This window comes from Globicephala melas, chromosome 4, assembly GCF_963455315.2.
Source record: "Globicephala melas chromosome 4, mGloMel1.2, whole genome shotgun sequence".
NCBI classification, from domain to species: Eukaryota; Metazoa; Chordata; class Mammalia; order Artiodactyla; family Delphinidae; genus Globicephala; species Globicephala melas.
The window spans coordinates 143146017-143152620 of NC_083317.1; the positions used below are offsets into that span (position 1 = coordinate 143146017).

The 6604-nt window shown below is 41.2% G+C and overlaps 1 pseudogene; it reads right to left on the reverse strand.

Annotated features, from left to right (window-relative positions):
* Window positions 1-679: 679 nt before the first annotated feature.
* Window positions 680-6302, reverse strand: LOC115863504 (S-phase kinase-associated protein 1 pseudogene; annotated as a pseudogene).
* Window positions 6303-6604: the final 302 nt, after the last annotated feature.

Sequence of the window (6604 nt, forward strand, 5' to 3'; positions counted from 1 at the left end):
GAGGAGATGTGCTCAGGATCTTCATATGTATTATAATTAATTTTATGCCAATAAATTCGAAATGTTTACATTACTAAAATAAAACTTACCAAAACTAATCGAACAAGAACTAAAACCCCTATAAACCTTTTTTTTTGTTTAAAGAACTTCTTGTGAAGAAATATCAGGCCCCAAAACTTTTTTGACAAATTCTTTTACATTTCAAGGAATAGATCCTTGAAATTTTACACAAAATCTTCCAGAAAGAAGAAAAAGAGGGAATTCTCCACAACTCATTTTTAGAGACTGGCATAACCTTTGTTTTTAATTTTTTTTGCAAGTTGTCTTATTTACAATGTCAACTTTCAAAAGTCACTAAAGTTAACTGGACAATAAACTAGGCAGAAATTGCTTTACAAAAAGAGGGAAAGCCCAAAATGCCACTTTCTATAGAGAATCAACAGTTCAGTTTTATTCAGAGCAAAGAAAAAAGAAACTTTTGATCATACTAGAAGAAACTCAGCCATAGGTTTGGAATCTGTACTGAAACTACACATGCAATGAGGACAATATTCCACTAATAAAATTGATTTGCTGCTGCATTTGTCAACTGTTTTTCTAATATTAACAATTATAAACAGAGCACTGCAACTAGTATTTGGAACAATTCTTACAGTGTTACAGCGTCAGGCACAAAATTTCACTTCTCCTCACATCACTGGTTCTCTTTGGGTACCTGGGCTTCCTCTTCTTCCGTAAAATCATTTTTGATATTGAATGTCTTTCGAATCTCCTCAGGAGTTTTCCTCTTGATCATAATGGCAACCGTCTTGCAGATAACATCAAGCAAACCTTTGATGTCTAAGTAGTTTGCAGCCAGGATCAGCTCAAAAAGTGTTCCTTGGTCAACTTTCAGGAATTCTTGATTCCAAACAGGGATATCATCTGTTCACTTTTCTTTGTCCTCACCATCCTCAGGAGGAGGCGGATCATCCTTGTGGTGGGTGCACCACTGAAAGACCTTGTTAATATTGCTGCATTAACATTTGGCAAAGGGACTGGGTCATCATCTCCTTCATCATCCATTCCCAAATCTTCCAACATGGTCTTGATAGTCACAGACTGTTTGGCAATTTCAGCATCAACTTGCGAATATCTCTCCATTAGAGCTCTGCAACTTAATTGAAGGCGTGGTGTTAGGTCTCAAGGAGACTGTGGGCTGGAGGCTGATGAGAGCAGGGCGGTGTCTGCAAACAGAAAAACAGAAAGGCGGAGAACAAGGCCAACACCTGTTCTGTTTCATTCTTGACATGATTTATCTGTGGTGCTTTTTTATCTGTGCCTGCTTTCTTCTTGGCTAGGGTTGACAGACATTTGACAATTTTAGTATCTTTCCAAAGGACTGATTTTTAGGTTTGTTGATTCTGTCTCTTTATATATCCTTATTTTATTTTATTATTATTTTTTAGAGCATAGTTGATTTACAGTGTTGCGTTAGTTTCAGGTGTACAGCAAAGTGAATCAGTTATACATGTACATATATCCCCTCTTTTTTGGATTCTTTTCCCATATAGGTCATTACAGAGTATTGGGTAGAGTTCCCTGTGCTATACAGTAGGTCCTTATTAGTTATCTATTTTATATATAGTAGTGTGTATATATCAATCCCAATCTCCCAATTTATATAGATAGATCTATATGGATATAGAACAAAGTGGAAAAATCATGTATCATTACCTTTATATTATGTATACATATTGTATAAGATATATGTTCCCTTTTATCTCATTCCATTTTCCCCCTGTTTAGAAGTTTTATGTTTTATGTATATTATTTTGGTCATAACCATTTATATTTTAACGTGCCTATTTAACAAAGTCTAAAGTTTGTATATATTTTTGCCTTCTTCCTGACAATACATTGATCATAGAATATTATAATTCTCATCATCCTCTCTCAGTTTATATGTTATTCTTTTTCAGCATTCTAGTTCTGTCCTGCCTTCTCTCTCATTATCCATTATTACTGTTGTTTTAAACAGTTCGTATTTGTTTAGATTTCCTCACATGTTTACTAACATCTTTGACCACTATCTTTCTTGAGTCTTAGATCTTTGATCAGGGATATGTTTCCTTAGGCCTGAAGTACATCCTTTAGAATTTTCTTTACCAAAGGACTATTGGTGGTAAACTCCTTCAGTTTTTGACCTAAATTCTTTCAAGAAACTGACTTTAATTCTTCCTTGTTCTTGAAAGAAGTTTCTTTGGGTATAAAAATCTAGGCTGGCATTTATTTTCTTCATGCACATTAAATACATTGTTTCACTGTCAGCTTTCATTTTTGCTTCTCTGAGTTCAACTATAATTGCCATTCCTAAGTTGATGATATTTTTTTCTCCCTTTTTATGATCTTCTCTTTTTCTTTGGTGTTCGGAAGCTTCACTGCTTTGTCTCAGTGAGAATTTCTAAAAAACCCCTTGATGTGACGATTGCTGTCTTTCACCAATTCTGTAAATAGTGCTTCCACTCACTGCCTCTATTGTTTCCACCTGAAACTGCAAGTGGACGTAAGTTGGACCCTTTTGTATCCTCTATGCCTTCAGACCTCTATTTTATATTTGTCTCTCTTTGTCTCTGTGAGGTGCATCCTGGTGCATATTTTCAAAGTTGTCATTTTCCTTAAACATGTAAAACATTGTTATTTTTCATTTTGTATTGTAGGGTTCCAGTATCTGAAGTCTTTGTGGGATTGACTATATGGTTTGTTGTTTTTCCTGGCTCTCACTTGTGGTATGTTGTTTCTCCATGTTTAGTACTTTTATACTGTGAGCTGTTTGTTTTCCTTGGAACTTTATCTATGAGAATTTTTTGAGGTCTGGGATGATGCTGTTACTCCAGTGAGGGTTTGTGTTTGCTTCTGCCATTTACCTTGGCGTATAGCTACCCCAGGGCTGACTTTATTATTTTTATTTATTTACTTTTTAATTAATTAATTTTTATTTATTTATTTTGGCTGCATTGGGTCTTTGTTGCTGCACGCGGGCTTTCTCTAGTTGTGGAGAGTGGGGGCTACTCTTCGTTGCGGTACACAGGCTTCTCATTGTGGTGGCTTCTCTTGTGAAGCACGGGCTCTAGGTGCGCAGGCTTCAGTAGTTGTGGCACGTGGGCTCAGTAGTTGTGGCTTGTGGGCTCTAGAGCACAGGCTCAGTAGTTGTGGCGCACGGACTTAGTTGCCCCCTGGCATGTGGGATCTTCCCGGACCAGGGCTCAAACCCGTGTCCCCTGCATTGGCAGGCGGATTCTTAACCACTGTGCCACCAGAGAAGTCCCGCCAGGGGTAACTTTAAATTAAATTCTGTACTTGAGGTGTGTGTGTGAGTGTGTGTGTGTTTATCACATAATTAGTGTGTATTTGGACCACAAACCTATGTGAGAGCTGGTTTGTGGTAGTGAATTTTTTTAAGAAATCTAAAAAATTCTAGGCAGCGCTAAGGATGAAAGAGGCAAGTTTATGTTATTCTCTTTGTGTGTTTCCACTGAAGAGTATAGTTAGACTCCTTAGTTGGGTGGCCCTAGAGTTTTCCTCTCTTGTCGGCATCCCTATAGCTTTGAGCACCAAGGCTTTCTTTCCATTTAGGCCATTGCTTCAATTGAAACGTTTATTACCTTTTTCTGGCACTACTGTAATAGCTGCTTTGTTTCTTGGTCCAAGGATTTCCCCCTCTCTCTCATTTTTAAGCTGCTGTCAGAGTGATCTTTTTAAAAAATCAAAAGGATAATCTGATTGTCATACAGACAGAGAAAAAACATCCGACGTGAAAAGAATTTCACAACTGTCCGTAGGCTGCAGTTGGACTCTCCCCTCAGCCACAGCAGACTCTCCAGCCACTCCCCTACCCTGTGCGTTCTGTACTTAAGCCGCTCTAGATTCTTCATCATTTTCTGAATAATCTTCAGCATCTTCTTGCCTTTGCACATGCTGGGATCCCACCTGTGGCACCTCTGAACCTCACAACTGGGACCAGGGCAAGGCAAGTGAGTGTCTGGGCTGCAGAATTTAAGGAGACACTCGCTGTCAGGCTCGTACAGGTGCTGTCTTGCTTCTGCCGAATGAACTGCCTAATGAAGTTGTCAAAGTCAAACTCATGTGTTACCTGTTTACCTTCCTACAGAAGGAAAGTAGCCTGTGCTAAATACCATTATCCTGGGAGGACAGGAACCATGTCTGTTAGGTATTGTTTCACCAGCGTCTGGAGCAGTACCCAGTACAGAGCAGGTGCTCAGTAAATACTTGGTGAATGAATGAATGAATGAATAAGTAGATTCTGAGTTTCTTGATGGCAGAGAATAAGTCATGTTCCTCTGTTCCCTGCTGTCTTATAATTCATTCATTCTGGATCCTTGAAAGATGTTTGTTTGTTAGTTGCACAAGTGGAAGGAGGAGGCTCTGTTTAGTCCTATCCAGGCCTGGCAGCTTTCTGGGTGAACCTCAGTCCTGTGACTCATCTGTTGTCTGCTTGCTTACAGCTCCTTCCTCTTGACGTTTTATGGAGGGCGTAGATGCAGGTGGGTGAGGCTTTCGGAGCTGGCTGGCCATCAAATCACTGGGAAGATTTTAGGGTACACATGAATTCTTGAACCCCTTTCCCAGAGTCTCTTTTTCCATTTTTCTGAGGCAAAATCCAGGAGTCTGCACTTTTACAAAATCACTATGTGGTTCTGGTAATCAGTCAAGTGTGGGCAGCAGGACACCACAGCACCGACTGTCTAATTTTAATTTTCCAAATACTCGCGTGCATTTAAAAAAATAGTGATTGCCACAACGATTTCAGAATCCTGCATGTTTTAAAAATACTTACACATCTGCAAAACGTTTCTTAAACATGCCACGAGATACCCTGAGGGCACGGAGTAGAAGAAGGCATGGCCACGGACATGATGTTCCTCCTGTTCAAATTTGACCTCTGTTTATTATCCATCTTCAGGAAGATCCTCATGCCATCCCAGATGACACCGTGCTAAATGGATGGACTGGAATGTGTTGTGACAGTGGAGAAAGCAGAAAGGAGGAAAAAGGTGGAATGTAAAATAATTCCAGTTTCTACAGAAAATAACTGCCTCATCAGAGAAGGAATTCCATAAATAATCGAGAAAGCTGATGGAACACTTAAAATAGCTGAAGGAAAAACACACACATTCAATGTGAGCCTCGACCCTGCAGTGATGGTTAGATCTGAGAAGTACGTTGCAGGCGTTTGGGAGTAATGGGTGTCATGGAGGCGTCATATTCAAAGCCGTTAAAAATAATCCGCTCCCTGAGAAATAAACACCTAGCCTAAGCCTTTAGGAATTCTCAGTGAGGGACAGAAATAGCTCCTGTAGTTCCCACTGCTCTTTAATTTCTACTCCTACTATTTCATTATTCATCATTTCTGTGCAGTTTGCTTCGTCTATTTATTTAAAATGCGATTCCAGACGACAGGCAGCAGTCCCAGTGTTCTGTGTCTTGCATAGCCCTTTCCACCCCGGGAAACAGAAATTATATAACTTGTTTTCACTTGTGCAGACAGGGGAGGATTCACATGTTTGGTTTGGTGAGCTTCCAGGAAATAATTTTAAGTGTTTATCTAAAGTTTATTCAGACTGTCTTGATCTAGAAGTTAGACAGGAAACCTAGCAGAGAACTGAAAGAAACCAGGCTCTGAAGAGGGGGAACTCTTAAGTGTAGCCAGATGGGTTGAACTGTGACACCCTGGGGTATTCACACCATGGAAAGCAGGAGGCTCGATTCTAGGGCTTATGGGATTTAGAAGCTGCGTCAGTATTCTTTTTTTTTTCCTCTTCTGTTGCGGAGTACAGGCTCCGGACCGCAGGCTCAGCAGCCATGGCTCACGGGCCCAGCCGCTCCGTGGCATGTGGGATCTTCCCGGACCAGGGCATGAACCTGTGTCCCCTGCATCGGCAGGCAGACCCTCAACCACTGCGCCACCAGGGAAGCCCAGTATTAATATTTGCTAGCACTTCCTGTTGCTCGTTGTTCTGGTTGCTGTTGCTATATAATAACCTGCCCTAACACTTCATAGACTGGTATAAACTGGTGTAAACTTTCACTTCGCTCATGATTTTGTGGGTGAGGAATCTGGAAAGGGCTCAGCTGCGTGGCTCTTGCGGAGGTTGCAGTCAGATGCTTGTCGTCTGCAGGATATACTGGGCTAGGTGTCCACGCAGGCTCCGTTACGTGGCTGACGTCTGGCTGTCCACTGGGAGCACCAAGAGCTGCGCCCGGTTGTTCCCTGGAGCGTCTACGTGTGGACTCTCCAGCATGATGAGCTGGGTTAGTCAGACTCCCTGCATGGGAGCCCCCGAGGGGAGGCAGAACCTGGATGGCCTTCCCTGACCTAGCCACGGAGGGCACTTGCATGGCACTTTGGTGGCCGAAGTGGCCACAAGTCCACAGACTCAATGGGAGAAGACATGTCCTTCACCTCTTCACAGGAGGAGTGGGAAGGAATTTGTGTCCATTAAAAAAATTCACACTCACATCAGAACCAGACATTACATAAAATATTGGGTTGGCCAAAAAGTTCGTTTGGGTTTTTCTGTAAAATCTTGGGAAAAACACGAAC